The 24,323-nt window shown below is 43.0% G+C and overlaps 1 protein-coding gene across 1 annotated transcript in view; it reads right to left on the bottom strand.

Moving 5' to 3' along the window:
- rbm43 (RNA binding motif protein 43) overlaps nt 1-24,029 on the bottom strand; it is a 30,657-nt gene extending 6,628 nt beyond the window's left edge. The window contains exon 1 of the mRNA XM_084031780.1: nt 24,011-24,029. The gene's annotated coding sequence lies outside the window, so the exon portion shown is untranslated. The remainder of the gene's footprint in view (nt 1-24,010) is intronic.
- Nucleotides 24,030-24,323: the final 294 nt, after the last annotated feature.

Below are 24,323 nucleotides of genomic sequence, written 5' to 3' on the forward strand. Positions count from 1 at the left end.
GAAGTTCAGCTTTGTTCGCCGGCAGTCACACTGACCGTTTGTCCAGCTGACGCGTTTGGCATACTGATGAAGGAAACCTACAATCTGAATCTGTGTTTGGACACAAACATGAGCTGTGTTAGCCGCGACCTGGAGACTTTAACACAACACTTCGATAAGAAAGTCTCCCCCAAACAGTGTGGCGTCATAATTTGATCTCTTTCAATAATTCCATTCCCACCATGCATCTGGATTAATCCTGTCTGCATAATATCAACAACAACATGAACAGACGTAACAGATCAGGCCAAGCTTGAAATAATTCACCAGACTTTCAGCCTCTGGACAGAATCTTAAAATAGACCAGCTTTTTTTCCAAAATAAAAGAGTTTACTTTCACATCAGTCGTTATGTCATAATAAGGCAGGGCTTTGCTCGCTCCAGCAGACACCACTCCACTTCACATCACCCAATCAGATCTCTAATCTGCTTTAAGGCGTTCAGTGAACACTGCTCCCAATGTCGTCACTGTGAGGCGATGCCAGGAGGATCGCCTCCAGCCGGGTCGCACTGACAACCCACATAACCGCTAAAATTTCACGTAATGCACCTTTATTCCAGCTGTGGAGTGTGTGTGCATCCTCACGTTGCTTTAATTCCACGTATTGCACCTTTATTCCAGCTGTGGAGTGTGTGTGCATCCTCACGTTGCTTTAATTCCACGTATTGCACCTTTATTCCAGCTGTGGAGTGTGTGTGCATCCTCACGTTGCTTTAATTTGACATAGTGCACCTTTATTCCAGCTGTGGAGTGTGTGTGCATCCTCACGTTGCTTTAATTTCACGTAGTGCACCTTTATTCCAGCTGTGGAGTGTGTTTGTACCCTCACGTTGCTTTAATTTCACGTAGTGCACCTTTATTCCAGCTGTGGAGTGTGTTTTTACTCTCACGTTGCTTTAATTTCACGTAGTGCACCTTTATTCCAGCTGTGGAGTGTGTTTGTACCATCACGTTGCTTTAATTTCACGTAGTGCACCTTTATTCCAGCTGTGGAGTGTGTTTTTACTCTCACGTTGCTTTAATTTGACGTAGTGCACCTTTATTCCAGCTGTGGAGTGTGTTTGTACCCTCACGTTGCTTTAATTTCACGTAGTGCACCTTTATTCCAGCTGTGGAGTGTGTTTGTACCATCACGTTGCTTTAATTTCACGTAGTGCACCTTTATTCCAGCTGTGGAGTGTGTTTTTACTCTCACGTTGCTTTAATTTGACGTAGTGCACCTTTATTCCAGCTGTGGAGTGTGTTTGTACCCTCACGTTGCTTTAATTTCACGTAGTGCACCTTTATTCCAGCTGTGGAGTGTGTTTTTACTCTCACGTTGCTTTAATTTCACGTAGTGCACCTTTATTCCAGCTGTGGAGTGTGTTTGTACCATCACGTTGCTTTAATTTCACGTAGTGCACCTTTATTCCAGCTGTGGAGTGTGTTTTTACTCTCACGTTGCTTTAATTTGACGTAGTGCACCTTTATTCCAGCTGTGGAGTGTGTTTGTACCCTCACGTTGTTTTAATTTGACGTAGTGCACCTTTACTCCAGCTGTGGAGTGTGTGTTCACCCTCACGTTGCTTTAATTTGACATAATGCACCTTTATTCCAGCTGTGGAGTGTGTGTTTTTACCCTCACGTTGCTTTAATTTGACGTAGTGCACCTTTATTCCAGCTGTGGAGTGTGTTTGTACCCTCACGTTGCTTTAATTTGACGTAGTGCACCTTTATTCCAGCTGTGGAGTGTGTGTTCACCCTCCGCTGTGCAGCATACATGCCGTTGTTTGTTTTCAAGCTTCAGACTTGAACTGAGTTATGTAATGAGATCACACGGAGTCTGCATGTGAGTTATGTCTTTGTGTGAACGTGTGCGTCGTGTCAGCAGACCGACCTCATCCGAGAGGCTGCTTAACTAACGCTCCTTCATCGTCGGTTAATGATTTAGTCCATAAAATAGTGAAAAGAGGATCCGAGAACGTGAGAGGAAGTCCTCAAATAACTTTCTTTTTACAATACAGAAAAATAGAAAAAAAGCATTTGAGAGGTTTGCAAATGTCTACTAATCTAGCGGTGTGCACGCTCCGTCTGCTTTGACTGTGATGCTTGCTGGCAGGGCCCCTTCTGGTTGAGTCTGGGTGCCGGGGCCACTCTGACGTGGACCCACGGTCCAGTCCTGGACCAGGCTGCATCGGTGACGGTGAAACACGAGGGCGAGCTGAGGTGCAGCTGAGGCTCCAGCTGGTTCAGGAGCTCCCGGCCCTCTCTCTTATGAAACCACGCGGCCATCTGAGAAGGCTTTGTGAGGGTTTGCAGTTTGGACATAATTGAGGTTTGATTTAGGCTTCGGGGGGGTTTAATGAGCATGTAATCCTTTTCACCTGATCCCCTGAAATATTTCATTCACGTGGTGGAGGAACAGCGTGGGGCCTTAGAGTCATTCTGATCCTTCTCTTTAAACAGTTTACTGTTGGTGGTGAATCAGTACTTCTACTTTAAACTAATAGTCTCCCTGCTGCATGTTAGGCAAGCTTTAGTTAACTCCACTACACATTCAGATAAAGATCATTTCCTGGCTGCTCGTCATGAAACAGGAAACCACCACAGCTTCTGAGGTGAAAATCTGGAAGTACAAGTACTGTAGTTATGTACAATTTTGAGGTGCTTTACTTGTGTATTTCCTTAGAACTTGTACTCCAATACATGTCTATGGTTTATACTGGGCCCTCTGGCAAATAAGTGATATAAATAAAGTTTAATTGAAAGATGTAATTTGTCTCCATACAAATTAAAATGCTCTTAAATGTGTTTGTTAGAGATGAAAACTATAAATAATAAAACATTTGAGAATAACGCTGTGAAGGATACTTTTGATACTTTAAATAGGAAAACACTTTATTGATCCCGAGGGGATATGAATGTGCAGCAGCTGCTCAACAACGTGGGAAGAGTGCAAACATAAACAACAGTAACCATAACTTTGAATTCACTTTTATTTACTTTTGGTAACAATAGACTCCTAGACTGAAGCTCATGAATGATGATTTGTATGACGTCTTTCTTGTCTTCCGACACGTCACACATACAAATTCACCACGATCAACATGTTGTGTGTGTTTTTTTTATAATGTTGGGACTTCCTGTGCATGAACAGTTGTCATTCACGAGATGCATCACACTCTGAGACGTTTTCCACGACATGACTTTCCCACCGTGCGCACTGAGTCAGCCTCTTAGCGCTGCATGCAGGATGTTCTCCCTGTGACTGACTCACCCCCCCCATCATTGGTGCCACCATATCACCCCACCAAAGCCCTCGTCCAGCAGCCTTGCATGTCTCTTTTGCACTCAATGGCATCAGGATTAAATCCAGATTATTGCGGGTAGATCCTTTCTCTAATAGCCTTATCACATGACACAGTGTCCCGGCTTCATGACTCTGCAAATACACTCCCTCACCCGAGCTAACATCGCAACATGTTCTTTATTTAGGAGTCGAGATAAATTAACTCTTATCTTATCCTGAGTTACTCAGCAGGACGCCTCGCTGTGTTTTGGATGCTGGAATAAAACCAAGGTGTTTATAGGACGAGTGGATCAAAATGTTTTGTTCAACAAAGCAAGAACACAATGCACAGAAAAGGTTGTTGCACAAGGCGTCAGCGATAAGAGCACTTTTACGATCAACAACTGAAGTTGTATTGCCGCCTACTCAAACATGTTTGGCAACGGTTCAACAGATTCCTTCCCTGAAATGAGAGCTGATGAGTGTTTTGTTGTCACACATTTTTTATGAATCCGGTTCGGCCCGTGAAATATGAGCCCATAAAAATACCAGACACACATTAAGCGTGCGTGATGATTGTTTGTTATCACGCTTGGGTTTTTTTCCTCTTTGGGAGCCGGACAGATTTTTATGGGTGTTTGTTCTTCCAGGTGAAGGGAACGCCGTGATACTGGAGGGGCAAATGAGACGGCATCTGGGCTAAAGGAAAAACACACGCTGGAAAATGAGCTTGCATTGGATCGGTCTTACGTGAAACTTGACTTTTTCACATCATATAAAACAACGTTTTCAAATTTGTATCCAATTCAGCAGCCGCATCCATCGGAGGCTACATTTGAACACCAATCCATTCGACTTTTGCAGTCTTCGGATGACGCTGACGTCGTCCACAAAGGCCTTAAGAGTCCTCCGAAGTCTGTGGCTGCTGAATTGGGACTCAACTTGTGAGTGTCATCATGTCCTCATCATGTGATCTTGGAGACACCAGCTGAAGAGGTGGTTTTGAGTACTTTTCCAGGTGTTTTTATGTCTGGAAAGTTTGACACTGATAGCATCGAGGTCACCAGAAGTAGGGGGGTAGGAAGTGTCCTTAATAGACCCTGGATGGATCCGGCTGCTGTGATTCCATCATGTTTTCGTCTCTAGTTACTCTGGGAAACCTAAATCTGTATCGCTACACCTAATATTTCCATTGTTTCATTTGATTATCCTCTCTTGGCCCTTTTCCCTGCTGTTTATCTGCTGTAACCTGGGTGACGGTGCAGCGGAGGGAGGACGAGATAGATGAAACACACTTTAACTTCCCGTTTTTTGCTCCCATGGCCGTCATCAAAGCTGCAAGCAGGCGGGCCCGGCAGATATATAGCAGAAACACAGGAAGCCTGAAGCCTGATTTGATTGCAGCAGTGATTATCACTCAGACGGGCAGTAATTGTGAAGTAGATGTGAGGAGGCAGACAGGGAGTGGGGGGGGGGGGAGCAGCTTGAGAACAGGCCCGGTTAGAGGGAGGAGGTCCGGGACAGAACATGCTGATCTGCCGCTTGCTCATAATTGGTGGTTTGTTTCTGGGCTCTACCTGTGGGTGGTGTTGTTCAGACCGAAGCCACGGTGTCACCGCCTCTCCTGCCAGGAGTCAAGCTATTAACGGCGCCCATGTGGGAGCAATGTTCTGAACATGGGGGCTCCCTTCGGGAAAATCAATTAGCAGTGCCTAATGGCTGCAGATTTTTTTTTTTTCCTCTGCTGGATTTAATCCTTTTACGTGTTTTGGGGACGACTAGGTTATTTAGCAGCTCCCCACAGTCCTCCACATGTCTGAATGCATCAGTGACTTGATCAGGAAACGCTCCCTATAGTCCCGACTGAGTCCTTCCTGTTGGAAATGAGCTGCTGAAGCTACTGAGGGCTTATTTTCCCTAGTATGAGACTGCAAAGTGTCCTCTTTGCAGTGTTGCAATGAGACCACAACATACCCACAATGGAACGTTTCCTAAAGTCATAAAGGGAACATTAATATGTGAGCAGCTTAGAGCCATATTCAAACGTTACGATCGCAACGATATTTAAGACAAAAGACAGTTAGAGAGTTGCTTTCATTTACTTTGCTTTCACTGAAATGAATTGATTTTGGTGTAAAATCGAGCTGAGCCTAAAGCCACTGGTTGTATAGGTTAGATTCCAAACTGCTCTTTGGAAACGAGGGTGAAAGTTTCCATCGCAGACGAATCAGCGGATCAATGAGATCGTCGCAGTCCGGCACGCTCACAAACTCTGATCTTCTGGCTGGTTTCCACACCAGCAGTGTGACTACAGCTCTTATTGAGAAAAAGAGGGGCAGGGCTGCAGGGATCTGTTGATAAGTCCATTATCTGCAGCCCAGATCCAACAGGATCCTTCTGCTACGATCTGATAGTCAAGCCAGCGTTCATTAAAACACTTTCCTGCAGCAGGTGCATGCTGACTTCCTAGATCTCTCTTAAGATCACCTCGGCCTTAAACGGACATAAATATGACAAATGTTTTGAACATGTCTGATCCACAAGCTGATTGGTTGAAGCCTTTATTTTCATTATTTTTTATATTTTAAAATGTAAAAAAAAAAAATTATTAAAAAAAATGCAGTGCATTTTTTTTTTTTTTTTTACATTTTAAAATAATTGTAAAAAAAATGCATTGGAATGCAAATTGATCACACATAAATCCCCCCAATGTGTGAAGGCCTTTATGATGGCCTATCCTGACTTTTAGACAGTCCTACACCTCCCATTATGCAAAGCAATAGCTGATCTTCAAGTGTTCTTCTAAACAATTATCACTTCCAGTCAACTTCCCATGAAATCAATGTTTCCTACAGATGTTGACACCATCAGAGATGTGCTGCGTCCGTGTGACCCAACAGGCCAGAAAACAGCAGAGAGAACAGATCTGATAACAAACACAAGGTGTTCTTCGTGAACTTTTGTTCAGCGGGATCCCGTCAGGAACGGAGGAGTAACAAATGCACAAAACACCAGATGTCTGAAGTCGGCGGAAGCCTGGGTGGCAGGCTGCTATAATTAGCCGGACCCACTTGAGCCGGAGCCAAGCAAAGAGCACATCTGCAGGAGGCGAAGTCCAAATCCTCCACAGTGCTGCTGGGAACCGCTCGGCTGACTTTGATTCCTCGCAGGAAACACTTGTGACATAAAAATACTTGCTGGGTCACCCGTTGTTAAAAACACAGCCAGGCCCTGAAGTCCCTCTTTTCACAGACAACCTACATTGTGACTCTTTTTTTTCCTGCATTAAGCCTTTCTGGGCTGCAAAGAGCTTAAAAACAGCATTATCAGCACAGACTGTCAGTTCTAGCAGGACATTTAGTCCAAATGAGCTGTAATCTCTTTACGTTTGATATGTCCGGGTTATGTTTTGTCTGATTTCAGCTTGTGATGCTGAATTTAGTGAAAATGAAATATTTAAAAAACCTAAAATGATCTATGGCAATGTGCTTTCCTACAGTTAAAAGATGAACTATTAATTTAATTCCACGTCTGACCACAACATCTTTGTTCTCCACTCTCTACTACGCATTGGACTCATATTATTTTTATTTTGTTTGGGATATAAAGCTCATATTCAGATATGAATAATGACTATCTTCACACAGATATAGAGCTATATGTAAATTATATGTAAATGAAACGTGATAATGAAATGAAGGGGCAGGGCTTCCTTCTGTCCCTCCTCGAACTTGAATGATTTTATTGATTTATATTTTTGTATTTTTTTTTACATTTTATGAGGGGAAAAATAATCTAATATTTGAAGATTTCAACAAATGATCCACGTGCTCACATCCTCAACTCCTTCTCCCTTTTCATCTTTTTAATTTATTTCAAATTGTTTTCCTCTCTTCTTAATTTGCATTTTAATTGTGTCATGCTCTATTATTTTATCCATCACATTTTCTGCATTCTATCAAGATCACATGGTGCCCCTGTGTATGTGTTGTTGTTGTGTTGTTCTCTGCTGTAATAGAGAATAATAGAGGGTCGTCGTATTTGTATGTATTTCCCTGATGGCCCTTATTTTACTGAATAATGCTTCCTGTCGCTGAATACATTATTTTCCTGCACCTGTCAGCAGTGGCGTCATTAGGCCTATTTAAATATTCTTAAGCCCCCCTAAATAATTTTATGTTCATTTATTTAAAAAAAAAAAGTTGTCTTTTTTTTTTTTTTTTTAAAGTGCAGACAAATTCAATATAATGTGGCCAGAATATGAGTTTGAATAAATAAACCAGTTATTATTAACTTAAATGTGATCATAAATCTTAGTTTCCCTTCACTTTAGTGGAAGCGGTAGAGAGTCGGAGTCAGTGCGTCGTTATCCAGTCCATTCCACTTGTTCATATAGAGCACGTCCACATCACTGAAATCCAGTCCACGTTTTCCCTGCAACCTAGGTTGCACTCGGTACCTGGGTACCTGCAGTGTGTGTACCGGGAGCGGAGCACACAGAACCGACTAGAGCAGCATTGGGAGAAGAACGTGAACAATATTCATCACTGCTGATAGTAACAATAAGTTAGCTGCAGCCCCCCAGCTAACAGCAGAAAGTCCCACGTAATTGCCAAATGCTCCCTGTTTGACCAATTAAAACCTGGCTTGCACACTCTGTAGCTGAGAGCCCCCCTGTACAGAAGGCAGCATGAGATGCGTGCTGCATATCTCTGTGGACGTCTTATCTTTGTTGTTTTGCGGTCAAAAGTTACATTTCAGCTCAAAAAGAACTCTGCTACAGTAGCTAGCTAGTTAGTCCGAAATGCAATGTGAAGGTCCTGGTTGTTTATAGAGTTTATACAGTTTTGGCTAATACATGTGGGCTCTTAATGAATAAGAAGCATTGGTTAAATACGGCACTGTAACTATGTGGATTTTTTTTTCTTTTTTGTTGTTGTTGTTAATGCTGTAAACATACAGTACTTCCTGTGTTTGTTGTTGTACTGTGTTAAAAATGTAATGGTGGCCTAAAACATTTACACAGTAAAGTATCTCTGTTGAATCTGTCCAAAACGTGCAATTTCTCTGTTTTTGATAGCTGTTTGTGAAATTAAACGTTAGCTCACATTCTGTGCATCTCCTGGGGGCTAAGCCCCCCCTGTCCTTAAAACCTAGTGACGCCCCTGCCTGTCGGGAACATTGGATGTTATTATAATGACACTCACGATGAATAAACCTGCTGCCCTCCTCCTCCTCTTCATCCATTCATCCACTTATTCATTCATGAAGTCAGATTAAGTTAAATCATCCGTGCACTTTTCTCACCAGTCTGCTTCATGTATCCACTAAACATGTGATTTGTGGTCGGAGGACGTTTTTCTTTCAGAATAATGGTTTTGACTCGAGATTATTGTGCAGAATTATGCAGAGGTTCAGATAATCCCAATTAGGCACACAGAAGATGTTTAATCCCGCTGTTGAGAGAAGCGGTTGCTGTCATGTGGGATTTTCCTGAATTGTAGATAGATGGACCGACTGGCAAAAGGGAGCCGTAGTTTTAAAAGCCAGAGACGCAGGGCATGATGGGAAACGTCTGCTGTCACCTGATCAAAGAGCTGATTGGCTCCTAGATTTGACAACAAACACCACGTCTTGTAGAAACTCCTAATTCTTTTAGGCTGTTATAGTCTCATGTTGGGCAATGAAGGTTTAATATAGAGACATATCCTGTGTGGAATAATAATGATCATAACAATAATATATAAATATGTTTTATTGTTTTATTCTATTTTTATTTTTTTCCCCTCATTTAACCTTTGATTTGCGTTTTCAAAGTCTTACAGAAAGCCCGTTGTACTCTAAGATGCTACATCTGGAGTCCAAAGGTCAACTACCGAAGCGGCTCTGAATAACAGCATGTAATGTGGCGTTACTTTAAAGAAATGTCTGTGAAACGATGTGAAAACAACACATTTCAACATTTATAAACGTTTTTTTTTCTCATCCAACATTAATCTGAAGATTAGACAGATTCTCCTTTTGTTTCATTTCCATCCTCTTGCTGTTCCCAAAGTGTCTGCATGAGAGTCAATAGAGGAGAATAAAGGTTACATGCAGGGCAACTGTGGACTAAGATTATATAACGCTCTCATCGGATATTACCCTAATTCCACTCATGTGGCTCTGTGCAGGAATGCACTCGGTTCTCGTGACCAGAGGCCTCGGTGGAGAAACGTGTGTGTACACGCTGGGAAGTTGTAAAAGTGTTCAACCTCTCGTGTCTCCGCTTCTGTCGTATGATTTTATAACATAAAGGTGCTGAAATGGTTCCCATGATCCAGTGCAGCGGCCCTCACGTGGGCCTCTGCGATATTCACTCGTTTTAACTTTGATCTGAAGACGTCGGAGGTTTATCTGCGAGTAATAATAATAATAATAATAATAATAATAATAATACGTATTATTATATAGTAATAATACGCACCTTTTACAGACAAAGTCACAAAGTGCTTCATGTGATAAAAATGGTTGAAATAAGACCCAAACAGTGAAATGAGCAAGCAAAGAAATAACAACCACTGGACAAAAAATAAATTAAAATAAAATAAATTAAAAAAGATCAGAAGTTTCCTAACTCCCCCTTCTCTTCAATCATATTTTGCTCCTCTCACCCTCGTGGCCACTTTCCTTAAATCATAAATGGAAACGTTGTGTTGTGAATGATGAGTTTTCATCATATGACGACTGTTTGAATCAAATCGGCCTCAAATAATAAAATTGAGACTTTAACACTTCATTTTTCAATTGACACACATTCACATCACATTCATTTCTGTTAGTTCCACCCCTCAGCGCCGCCATGATGAGAACCATGTGGAGGCAATAGAAATGCTCCCAATCCTGTACCTTTAAAACATATTTGCTTCAAATGGAAGCTTTACCTTTAGATTTAAATATTCATGGCTGTTTGATTCACAGACAGACATGAATCAGCTCTAATTATTCCTACAATTAGTGTCCCGGTAAACACTTCACACCTTTCACATTGCTGTGTGATTTGTTGCTTATGTTGGGAGTCTCCTTAGATGTAGGACAGTAACATGAGCTTCTCATCTTCCTCTTCTACATAAACACACTCCATCCCGTTGCATCAGGCTGACAGCAGGCCTCGCTGCAGTGATGCAACAGTGATGTTAAGTACCTGGAAAGGTGCGAGATGCTCTTTTATCCCGAAGCTGAGCTGCCGCACACAGCAAAACCTCAAAAGGCTGCCGAGCTGATGCTCGGCAGGCGGTCAGAGCATCCTTTGATCTGTGATCTGGTTAAATGAAGGGGCTGCTTCAGACGGAGCTACAAGGAGCAGCAAACTTGCATCTTCACGTCCTGGTTGAACTCAGAACAGCTGCTCTGACCCGGGTCACGGAGGGACGGCCGCAAGGAAATCCAAGTCAGCTGTTAATCAGATGAGATTGTTTGGAGGTTTCATCACATGCAGCCAGACGTTAGCGGAGAAAAATACTTCATATCCTTATAATAGAAGGGCAAGTGAGGTTAACGGTGCAGCCAAACAAATCCCTCAGATATGAATGATTGCAACCTAGATGGGATCCTTCTCGTGTCCTTGATCAGAAGTCACTATCAGATAGAAAACCTCAGGAACCAACGTGGCATCATGACTTTTCGTAAATATACACGCCACTTCCTGTGGCGTGTTATCTGTACGTAATTCAAGCTATCCGCGTGTATGTGTACGTTCTGAGGGAAACGACCCATCACATCCGTGTGTTTGTCGGTGCCCTCTAGCGAAACGACCCATCACATCCGTGTGTTTGTCGGTGCCCTCTAGCGAAACGACCCATCACATCCGTGTGTTTGTCGGCGCCCTCTAGCGAAACGACCCATCACATCCATGTGTTTGTCGGCACCCTCTAGCGAAACGACCCATCACATCCGCGTGTTTGTCGGCGCCCTCTAGCGAAACGACCCATCACATCCATGTGTTTGTCGGCACCCTCTAGCGAAACGACCCATCACATCCGCGTGTTTGTCGGCGCCCTCTAGCGAAACGACCCATCACATCCATGTGTTTGTCGGCACCCTCTAGCGAAACGACCCATCACATCCGTGTGTTTGTCGGCGCCCTCTAGCGAAACGACCCATCACATCCATGTGTTTGTCGGCACCCTCTAGCGAAACGACCCATCACATCCGCGTGTTTGTCGGCGCCCTCTAGCGAAACGACCCATCACATCCATGTGTTTGTCGGCACCCTCTAGCGAAACGACCCATCACATCCGTGTGTTTGTCGGCGCCCTCTAGCGAAACGACCCATCACATCCGTGTGTTTGTCGGCGCCCTCTAGCGAAACGACCCATCACATCCATGTGTTTGTCGGCACCCTCTAGCGAAACGACCCATCACATCCGTGCGTTTGTCGGCGCCCTCTAGCGAAACGACCCATCACATCCGTGTGTTTGTCGGCGCCCTCTAGCGAAACGACCCATCACATCCGTGTGTTTGTCGGCGCCCTCTAGCGAAACGACCCATCACATCCGCGTGTTTGTCGGCGCCCTCTAGCGAAACGACCCATCACATCCATGTGTTTGTCGGCACCCTCTAGCGAAACGACCCATCACATCCGTGCGTTTCTCGGCGCCCTCTAGCGAAACGACCCATCACATCCGCGTGTTTGTCGGCGCCCTCTAGCGAAACGACCCATCACATCCGTGCGTTTCTCGGCGCCCTCTAGCGAAATGACCCATCACATCCGCGTGTATATATAACCTTTAAGGTTAGGGTTAGGGTTTTCGGAAAGGCGATTGTTCGTAGGATAACACGCCATAATGGCATACGAGTTGGTGTGTCATACATACGCCGATTCATGAGATCAGTCTGCAGGAACAATTACATGAGTCTCCTGGGTCTACTTCACAATAAAAGCCAGATAAAAGCTTGATGTGAAGCAGCCGTAGGAAAGTTAAGTTGGCGTTGGCAGTAACTTAGAACAGCTCTGATACAGTGTGATGTTGATCTCAATGAGATCAATTAAAAAAACAATCACTCTGGATTAATATAATTTCCTGTTAATTCCTTCGTGCTTGGATACTTAGGTTGGCAATTTGAATCAAACACGGGGATGGCAGACTACGACAGAGATAATTACACATTTACTTCAGGATGACGGCGATGAGCAGGCCTGGTGAAGGGTCGTCTTTGTTTCACATGTCTACAAACAGCTGGGGAGAGATTAGCGTGGAGTCATCACTCAGCTCAGGTCAGGCCTGCAGATAAACTTAGATCGGCCGAGTGTACCTTTAAGAGGATTAAGGCCTGTGTGTGTGTGATCCTGGTATTAATTTGTTCCACTCAAAGTGCTGCATGTAATCAGTGAGTTATGGATGAGTTTTACAGCGTTGCTCGCCACTTTCTCACCCACATGCTTTGCTCAGTCGAATACCCGGCTGGGCGAGGCCCTGCCATTGACTCGGTCGTCGCCTCCTGCGTCAAACTGATGACTCGGTGCTATTTTTAAAATGGCATTGACAGGCCTGTGATCGCTGCAAACGAGAGGGCGGAGGAATGCGCGGTTAAATTAAGCGCGACTTTTGTTGAGCCCGGCGCGGTGTCGTTTTGACGTCAAAGAAACAAACAAAAAAAAAAAAGCAGCATTGTCTCTACAGTTATGCAAAACTCTGCTTTCAAGTCAGAACCGGGAGGCAACGACACAAATGAGATGCACGCAGCGAAATCACAGCTTCATCTTGGCCTAAATAAAACTTGCTCTCGCTGCAGTCTGTAGAAGAAGAGAAGCCCACCGAGGGGGGGGTTCACATCCTCTCGCAGATGCATCAACATTTCCTCGATAAAGACACCGCCACACGCACCGCGGTGACCCACTTCCACCTGTGTCTATAAAACAAGGCAAGAAGAAAGCGTCTCTCGGGGCGCGAAGTGGAAAATTCCTCTTTCGGTGGCCAAAGGAACGGCGTGAGGCCAAGAAGACGCCCGGACAAACTTGGCATTGTGGAGAAGAATGAGCGTCTTATCTGAGGAATCCCTCGGCTTTGTGGAAGCAGACGGAGATCCAAAAACACTCCAGGGCGTAAAAACAAAAAGAGAAACCGTGAGAAGATTCAAGACGAGACATGCCGCAAACATATTTGAATAAACGGTGAACAAAAATACGTCTTTAAACTTTCCACAGTCTCTCTGGCAGGCTCGTATGACCCAGTGACCTCTGTCAACGTCAACAAACGTGGAGCGGTTACATAATACTGTTTGCATAACGCTGCTATGATTTAACCCCCCGACCTCTCGTCTTCACACAGACAGTTTTTATTCCCCTTCATCCGAGACCTTGTAGGTGAGTCTTCGCAACTGCTTCACAAATATAATAAACCACAAGCCTTTTCTATTAAATGTCCTACTCTTCCTTGGGGTGATTCATTAACACCTTTGTTTTATATCCTCCTTGAGTGCTGACTCCTCACTGCTCCACATATTACAGCTGCTTCAGTAGAAAAAGGGATGTTGCACCTTTTGTCCTCTGTCGTGGTTCAAACCGACATCCATAGAAAAAGCTCAGGTTCATTTTGATTAATTAACCTGAGATGTTATGATCCGTTAAATTCAAGCACGATACGAGGTAGATGAATAAAATCACTGTTTTTGTTACCGACTGTAAGGAAGCCAGGAGGCAAATGAGATTTTTGTATTACGATAATATATTATTGTATTATATAACAAATATTGATCTCATTATCAGCCGTAAACAAAATGTCCCATTGTATCCTGCAAATATTTGGCTTGAGTTAGAGTTTTATCTCCAGACAGGAAATTACAAATTTGCCTCCGAGCGTATAAAACCACCCCCGCTATTGGACCCTTGATTTAGGGAAGATAACACCGTGAAACCTTTGGAAGGAAAACACAGGAGGGATCTCTCCTCCGGGATGGAAACGTACAGATGGAAGCAGCAGTGGAAAACACGCGTCAGAGTTCATATAGTGTTGATATCACAAATCCTCCCAGAAGGGGGGAAAAGCAAGCGTCGACCACAGCTGATGATTGGACAATCGTGTAGAAAATATTCAGTCTCATCAATCTAAAGTGAGAGATTGAGTCACAGAGTTTTGTTCTTTTTAAACCCTCATCTCCCGTAGCAACCAAACACAAAATAATCCGGCGTACATCAGTGAGTGACAGCGGTTTACGGAACGATGACCCGACACTTAGCAGACACTCACTGGAAATCATGCAGGAGCTTTTTGGCCGGCGACATCGTACAGTACACAGATGATTCAATTACTCCGCTGGGGACGGTTACATAACCAGAAACATGAGCGGCGGAGAGGAGACACGGGTGAGATGCCAAGCCCCGCCCCCTCCTCCAGAGTGGCTCACTTGGGCACAAATTAAACCCAAATTGGCAAAGAAGATTCAATCAAGTCATCCTGCAACACATGCGGTCGTCGAGTGTCTGGAGTTTATCAGAGTGGCAGCAGCTGGCCAAGATGTATAAAATACATCATGAATGGATAAATATTGAAATAAATATATAAAATATAACTATCCATCTTATAAATATATTTAACTGGAAGCGTTTTTTTGGATATAGGACATGGTTACACAATCTCCATGAATAATACAAATGGGATCTTCAATTTCTGCAGCTGAGCGTCCAGAGAGGATACTTTCATCTCGCTTCATTTCTCTTCAATATAAAGTCGTGCTTTTGGCTTTTATGTTCTTTTACTCCACATTTACTTGTAAGCTTATGTTACTTTGCAGTTAGAAATTAATAATACAAAACATAACCAACAAATACATTATGTAATCTCGTAGGTGTAGATCAAATTTAATTTATCTTTGGGGAAAATTCACAGTTTATAAAGTCATTAAAGTGATGAAGACATCGTAGTCTATCTTATATTTTCATGCTAATACTATAATACTTTTTGAATGCAGTAGATTTTGACTTGTAACAGAGTATTTCTACACTGTGGTACTGCGACTTCCACTTCCCTTCTGACACCTTGTTTTGCTCCCAGCGTGTCTACTGTTTTTGAGTTCAGGCATGCCGCTTGCTGAGGTCGGGTGGCAGCAGCAGGACGGGGGTTGGCACGGTAACGGAGACGGGGGATTGTATCTCCGACATGTCATAGCTGCGGTGGCCTCAGTATGACGATCCCTCTTTCATAACACTTGATGTGGCCTTAATCCTGCGTCGGACTCGACCCTCCACAACTCAGATTCTGACACCTGCTCAGTCTGGGATCCCTCCATCCTCCCGTATCAAGTCTGACCCTGATACTCCACGCCACTGGGGTTAAATTACTTACTCTCCCTCTGCATGCCCTTCCTGCAGAACGAGGCCGCTTGCACTCTGAATAAATAAGCATGTCACTCTCATTTCTGAGGGAAAATCCTTTGGTTCGACTTAATTCGACTGGGAATGAAGTCGTGCAGTAAACAACAACAAAATCATTCCACATCATCACATTGCTCTCACAGTAAATATGCAAAAATATCAACATGCAGGATGTTGTTGGTTAACTTGAGAAAGCTGCTGCACTCAGTAGATTAAAGAGATCTATACGAAATATCTATATCTATAATATATCAGGTCAGGAAACACGTTTTAGACAAACTTTTCTTCTTCTCTAAATATCAAAAGCTGATTAACATGATTTATTTTGCACTTCATGGTTGAATCGGGGGGGCCTCACTGAAAACCAGCTTAAACTGGTGTCTTCACCACACTGACTGTCTCGCTGCATCACCGTCACGCCTCACCAACAGAGAATGTTTTGGAAATGTTCAGCTCATATCCGTCAGCTGTCTGGAGGAAGTGAATCACATCTCTCAGATTTCAGCCTGCTGCTGCAGCCGTCACCGGATCAATCAGCTCGTCATCACTGAGAATGCATTTACATGCATGGAAAATAAGAAAAAATTAAGAAATCGCAAATGCAACCCAAAAATATTAAATCACGATATATAAAACAGGAAAAAAAATGGAATAAGAAAAAGAAAATTTGACCAAATAAATGATGATGACAATCAAATTTGCGGTCATTTTTGTTCACAAATTGTGCGTTTTAATAGTCAACAGATTGTGGCTTTAAAGTCAAATCTGCTGAGGCGAACTTGCTGTTCTGCGATCAGATCCTATCGGCTGTGTGACTTTGTACTGTTCCTCCAGCAGCAGCAGCATTAACCCAGTTACAGAGCGGCGGCGTTTTGGTTTAGAGGAAGAATAAAAACTTCTTATGCAACCTCATCATCTGAGTGGAGGATCTGGATGTGACCTCTGCATGCAGAAAGGAATGAAAGGAATGAAAGGAATGAAAGAACGTAAAGAAAACACTGCATTCATTGGCTGCGACTCCTCGGGGCCGAATGATGGCATGGACGAGGTGGAGTACGCAGGCAGCCGTGCAGCAACGCAACAAGGAGCTAAAGAGCTTTGCTCTTTGACGAGGATTTGTGTTCCTCTGCTGCTGCTGCCGGTCTTGTGGTTTACATAAGAGGAAGACAATCAAGCCGCGTGACGTCAGCCGACTCTGGCAGATGAAGAGTGACTTAAACAGGAGACAGAGGGGCGCATTCAAGAACAAAAAGTAATCAGGAGACGCAGACGAAGTCCAGATTAATGGGTTAAGATCACTATCTGTTCATATAACCACTTAAATCTGGAGTGGTTCGTTATTATTCCCAACTTTGTTGCATCATTTTGTATCCACTTCACTGAGAATACATGATTTTTTCCTGGATTTTAGTCAAATACTTCCAATTTTCAAATCTTCTTTTTCACAACAGCTGTGAACGTGAAAAGCATTTACAATGAGAAAGTTCTTGTTTTTTTAACATAGTAATTTCTTGAATACAAAAGCTCCGAGCTCCTCCCTGACTTTAGCTGAAACTTTACACTTCTTCCACTGAGAGCATGTTTTCAACAAAAACCTGGGCGGATATATGAACCGCTGCACTCCACGATCACACAGAGACGCTTTCATCTCAGCAACGTGCATCAAGCAAAACAGCTGATGAGCTCGTGGAGTGGCTCGGGATCTAAAAGCACCTAAAGGAGTATTTGTACATTGTTGTATTGGCACGTTTACCTCCACTTCCACTCCTTCCACCATTGTTTAGGCTCTCGAAGTGATTCTGATCCCAGGTCTGTCCTTGTTTTCTCACAAAGCGTCTTTGTTCGGTTTTGTTGTTACTTAGTAAAACTACAAGAGAGATTTAAAACCTCTGGGGGGGTCACGCCAGGTCGGATGCTTTGTCAGCCACTAAAGAGGTCGGCCATCAGGACTCTGAGATCCAGGTTTTCAAAGAAACATGAGACAACCAACAGAACAACAAGCTCCGAGCACCATCACACGAACCTGCAGGTAAACTGATGGGAAGAAGGATTAACTGAATATGATCGGCCTCAGTTAAAGCATCCCATAATGTCCTCACTGCTCGCACGCTCTGGTTCAAATCACCAGAATACAATAAATCCTCTTAAACAAGCAAGTTTTTGGCTTTGAAACTGCAAAATAAAATTGATTATCCACCTCATTTCATCAAATTGTCCAAATGTTATTAATAATTAATATCAACTTAAAAGAAAGGGTTCCTTTCATCACATTAGTTATTTTTTATTAGTTTTATTTCAACATTTTAATAAATATACTTATTATCAGGGTTAAACTTCATGTAAAAGATATGTAATGTTTCATTTTTTTTATGTTTTTTAAGTAAATACATAAAGTATAAAATATAAGTAAATAAAAAGCCAAACTGGAAAATCAGTAAAAGTCTGGGTTTTTAATTTATTTTGCTCTTTATTAATGGTTTTCACACCATCATGAGTGTCAGACTTGTTTATAAGAGTTGTATAAGAGTTATGGCCTTGAAAATATGAACATTTCCCATTTCAATAAAACGCAATTATACAAACAAGCGATTCGTTTTGATTTGGTTCCACCGTTTTAGTCACACTTCTTTGTATTTTATGATGATTTATTTTTCTTATGTTTGTATATTGTCGTGGTTTTCTCCGGCTGTGAGACACATTTCCCTTCAGGGACTATTAAGTTGAGCGTTTAAGCTCCATTTAAGATAGAAAAGATAAAACAAGATAAGAATGAAAAGTAGGTCAACGCTCACACAGCCTCCCCTGTTCGGCCGGTAGCTACCTGGTGGGAAACCAAATCTATTCAAATGAACCAGTTGGCCGTGTTCCTGTTCCTGCCGAAAATCCAGTGAGTCAAACCATTTCCTGTCGCCATTTTTTGCATACCGCGACTGGTTCACCTGGTTTAGTTTGTTCATAACACAACAACAAATCCTATTAACCCAAACATCACATCTTTTTAAAGAACGATGTCAAACAAGAGGCTCGTTCAGCAGCAGGAATGTGAAGCTCCTCCGCCGTGGATCGCTAACGTGATTGCTCTCGTTTTAGCGCTACACGAGACGAGCCGAGTGGTTTCACGTGCACTCAGGAGACGAGTGTGTGTGTGTGTGTGTGTGTGTGTGTAGGTCACAGGACAACGCCGGCTTGAGGCCGCCCCCCTCGTGAATAATGAAGGAGTCCGTCATGTAGTTTATCTGAAGGGACTGTTTTTATTTACACACTCACGTCCAAGACGTATCGATTAGACGAAAACACAAGCGTTTCAGTGTATGGATCATTACTGTGTTTACATTATGTGAACGGCTCCTTCTCATCTTACAACCTGTGGATTGGATGAGAGCTGGGAACTACTTTCATGAGGTCATGTGACCTGAAAACATCGCGGTGCCAATCACCCGAACAGAGCCGAGTTAATCTGCTGTTTCCTTTTCTGGAAAATCAAGCTGAACTTGAAATAAACGCTTGAGACGTTTAAATGAGAATGAAAGGGCCGGGGCTAGCTGGTTAGCATGCTAATTTCAGTCGATATCTCTGCAACACCAAAGACAGACGTCTTAAATATTGCACACATTTTGAGCACCATGTATTGCTTTTGACTTTGCACTTGAACACGATGCAGGTGACTCATTCCCAACTCTCTCTCTCTCTGTTTGTGTAAGGCTTTTAAAATGTCAAGCACTCAAGGCTTCGATCAAGACGTCTGTATTTGCGATGACATCAATGGCGACTGGCTCCTCGCCCAAAACCTGCGAGGGCGAGAACACCTGCAGTCTCAACAAACCGTTTCCTTCCGTCACTCCCGGCTCTCGCTGTGCAACTATCAAAATAAACTTCATGTTATTGTTGCTTTTCAGATGCTGGATTTATATCTTTTGTTTGAATGAAAGAACAAGTGTTTTACATGAGCAGGTGGAGTGACGCTGATGAAGTCGAGGGATAAATTATGACATGATTCAAGGAAATAGAAATATTTCAAACTTATGTTTTGATTGAAGTTTCTCTCGTTTTTCTTGTGAAATAAAAGAATCTTTCAAATGAAAGAATACAGGAAGGGAAATAACTGGACACTTATTGGACAGGATTAATAATATTGAGTGTGTCTTTTGATTTGAAAGAGACAAAAAGATCATTCTAGAATAAATAGTGAGAAATAGTGACTCCACCCACCAGGATTTAGCCCAAATCTTCTCAATCTTTTTCCATCTGAGTGATGGTGCTGCTGTTTTTTCTACATATTGCTGTTTTCTCCCACGTGTCTCTGTGTTTGGGTTTAAGTGCTAAACTCGTCTGCAGGGTCCAGCAGCCAAAAGCCCGGCCGCCCTCCCACAGCGGCTGCACCTGGAGGTCGGAGCCGATCTCCCAGCAGCCCTCCTTCTTTGGAGCCTCTCCTCTCTGGATGTCACATAACAAACTCCTCCACCGGCCAGGAGGGAGGGAGAAGTCCGAATACATGAGCTTCAAACCTCTTTCCAGAGGAGATCCGTCCATAAAAAAAGGCATGACCTAAAGCTTGTCTTACATTTTCATTAAATAATAGATAAACAGTAACCTTTCACTGCAGGAAAGGCAACATGTTTTTGTGATTTTAAATGTGAAATTGTATGCAAATCTATAGGTATGTCATTTGAATGATGGGTTTTAAGCCTCTGCTGCAAAAGATCCATTAATCATAGACTGTGCAATGATATTCATTCAAATTAGTTGTGACATTTTTATGCATAAATGCCAAAAAATGCAGTGGTTCCTACCAGATGGGACTTTCTTATATACTATATTATACTCTTTACTATGTCACTTTCTCTGATCGAATGCAAAAACCACACACATTCAACGCATCTGTGGCAGAAACATACTATCGCCCTGCAATTAAGGGATACAATTATTAATCAATTAGTGAAATATAATATAAATTAAGTATTTAAAATAAATTTGAGTCCCGACAAAAAAATGTCCTCGTCTTAGTTTGGAAATTAGTACTGAGTCCTTTGTAACATTTCATTCATGTAGAGTTTCTTGTGGTTAAATTGGGGCAGCAACTATTGATTATTTGCATTATTGATAAATCTGCTGATTATATCCCCAATTAATGAATTAGTAATTTTGTCAATAAAACGTCCATCACAGGTCACATCTTTAAATGCCTTTAATTTCCCAGCTTGGGATCAATAAAGTATATCTATCTTTGTCTAATCAAACAGTCAAAAATCCAAAGATATACGGTTTAATACTCAGATTGGAGAATCTGAATCAACTAATGATCAAAATAGATGGATCGACTAATCGTTTCAGTTCTAGTTCAAATAAACAAGGCATAAAAAGTATGGTTTTGGTTTCATGACACCAAATGTTTAGTGCAATCAAAGTATTCCTGGAAATATATTCGGTGAAGAAAGTGAAAGTAAAGCAGATCTGAAAGCAGGGAGCGATCGCGTGTCATTAATTCCTCCAGCTCTGTATCACTGGACGTCACTGCTTAATCAGTGTTTGTACTCTCTCACACAAACACACACACACACACACACACACACACACACACACACACACACACACACACACACACACACACACACACACACACACACACACACACACACACACACACACACACACACACACACACACACACACACACACATTATGTAAATGTCATGTTCCTCTGGGACTGTGCAATGATTCGTCATCACTTGCTTCCAGCCTGCACCTGCTCCCCGTTCCTCATGTTCCTCACCGACGCCAGCGTGGCAGACAGGCTCATTAATATTAAAAACTCTCGGACAGAAGTGGTCCTCCTCTGAACTCCCGTCAGCTCTCTGAGCCGTAAGCCGCGGTGATGTCATCTAATACTCGGCGGACATGCAACTGTACACCTGGATTAAAGCACTCTGCACATTCACCTCCAACGTTCAAACTTAAAGTTAGAAAGTTCAACGCTGAACTCTTGGTTTCTACTTCCTGTTGGTGCATCCCGGAAATTCAACTCTCATCAGCACTGTTATGTAAAAACACATAAAAGGGGAAAATATCACTGCTTCTAGCTTCCCAAATGTGAAGCATTGCTGCTTTTCTTTCTCATATAGGACAGTTAACTGAATACTGAATACTGAATATATATGTTGTTTCACAGAATTATCTTGAAATTAAGAACTCACAAGAGGCTTTTCAAGGTGTATATTTCTGACTAAGTAAGGCTTTAGGCTTTGACACTCTGGAGACCTTTTGCATGAACAAAAATCTATAAACACATAAAGGAAAGGGAGAAAGAAGAAAATAGGTCCTCTTTAAAAAGGTATGAATGACAGAATTTTCATCTAGCGTCATCACCACCAAGTCAAAAAGTGACACTTTTACGCCCTAATAGCTGCACAACTAGTCCTAACCCTCACTTCGTGGCTAAAAGTGACCCTGCTTCCATGCTAACGTATAAAGCAGAAGTCGGCACGCTGAGGTTAACCCTCACAGCTCCGAGCTTAACCACCATCGCCGGGAAATTAAGTAACATTCCATGAAAAGCCTTTATTTCAGGGATTAACAGCTTTTATACGGTATGCGACAGATACATAAACCACACACACACACACACACACACACACACTCTTATGCAGTTATACAATAAGCTATCATTAAGGAATTGGCAGATAATGACATTTCCAGCGTAGAGATTATGATTTACAGGAAGTGGTGTCATTCCTGATCTGACCCTTTAATGTGATGTAATGTGTGTCACTGGCACTGAGAATTACATGCAAGTGAGAGGGAATGAGCAGGATATTTTCATAGTATATTTTCCATCCTGCTGTCTGGACTGGCCAGATGCCCTACTGTAATCCCAGTGAAGCACCAGAGTGTCCTCGTTCAGAAATGAAGCTGTCACATTCTTTAATAGAGCAGCGGAACGCTCGGCCTCGACTTCCTCTCCTCTTTCAGTGACGTCTTGTGGGGTTCAACGAGGTTCTGTTTCTTTGCTACGACTCAGTTTAATACGATGAAGCTTGTTTACCAAGATTATAAATAACTGTTGACTTTGTACTTTGTAAATTAATGGTTGAAACAGAGTTTTTAAGTCTCTTAATTGGTGCGGTTCAGTGCTGACGGCTGAAAGTGACGGAGAAAATGTAAAGCATCTCATGTGTGCTGATAAACACTCATCAGATCTAGATCTAGACCTCTACATAGTCCTCTACCTAGACCTTTTCATAGTCCTCTACCTAGACCTCTACCTATACCTCTACCTAGCCCTCTATCTAGTCCTCTACCTAGACCTCTACCTAGCCCTCTACCTAGTCCTCTACCTAGACCTCTACCTAGTCCTCTACCTAGACCTCTACCTAGCCCTCTACCTAGTCCTCTACCTAGACCTCTATCTAGTCCTCTACCTAGTCCTCTACCTAGTCCTCTACCTAGCCCTCTACCTAGTCCTCTATCTAGTCCTCTACCTAGTCCTCTACCTAGTCCTCTACCTAGCCCTCTATCTAGTCCTCTACCTAGACCTCTACCTAGCCCTCTATCTAGTCCTCTACCTAGCCCTTTTCATAGTCCTCTATCTAGTCCTCTTCATAGTCCTCTACCTAGCCCTCTACCTAGTCCTCTACCTAGTCCTCTACCTAGCCCTCTATCTAGTCCTCTATCTAGTCCTCTACCTAGTCCTCTACCTAGCCCTCTACCTAGTCCTCTACCTAGCCCTCTACCTAGTCCTCTACCTAGTCCTTTTCATAGTCCTCTATCTAGTCCTCTTCATAGTCCTCTACCTAGTCCTCTACCTAGCCCTCTACCTAGTCCTCTACCTAGTCCTCTACCTAGCCCTCTACCTAGCCCTCTACCTAGCCCTCTATCTAGTCCTCTACCTAGTCCTCTATCTAGTCCTCTACCTAGTCCTCTACCTAGTCCTCTACCTAGACCCTAAAGTACACATAAGTCGGGACATGCAGCTCCGTGTCCAGGGGTGACTCAACATTTCACATTCAGGATCACACGGTTCTTAAGACGACTGAGGAGGCAGCTTGTGTCTATTTGTGTGTTAACGGGTGATAAGCTGTTCAATGTCTAGAGAGCATCACTTTAAATCCAGCCTCACCTAGTGGGTGACCCTCAAAACAAGACCCGGCATTATCTCTCTCTCTTTTTTTCTTTTTCACGTCTCTACAGAAAGACAAGACTTGTATGAGATTAGACCTTCATGTGGACCAGACACCTTGACTTTTACAGTAAAAGAGCGGAGCCGACACACACACACACACACACACACAACTTGACCTGCTGCTAATCGGGTTAAGGATAGCAACAGGTGAGCCGGGGCTGTTCACAGACTGACCTACTGTACAGACAGAGTGATCCCAATCCCTCGGCCTCCTCGCTCACCGGCCGTTCGCCCTTCCCGTCCGCAGACTTCCACAGCAGCAGATCTGGAGGAGACAGCGGGCTGCAATCAGCACATGCATTCACCAGGGGTTTTTCCAGGGAGAGTTGTGCTTCATAAAAACACACAGTGGCTTAAGAGTTAAGGAACCATTTGAAACAAGACAAAGTATTATGTAGATTTATTTGGGGTATCCCCAAATGGTAGGCAGATTTTGTTGCCTTTGGACCGATCCAGGCTAGCTGTTTTCCTCCATTTCCAGTCTTTA

Source organism: Eutrigla gurnardus (assembly GCF_963514095.1).
Source record: "Eutrigla gurnardus genome assembly, chromosome: 17".
Classification (NCBI taxonomy): domain Eukaryota; kingdom Metazoa; phylum Chordata; class Actinopteri; order Perciformes; family Triglidae; genus Eutrigla; species Eutrigla gurnardus.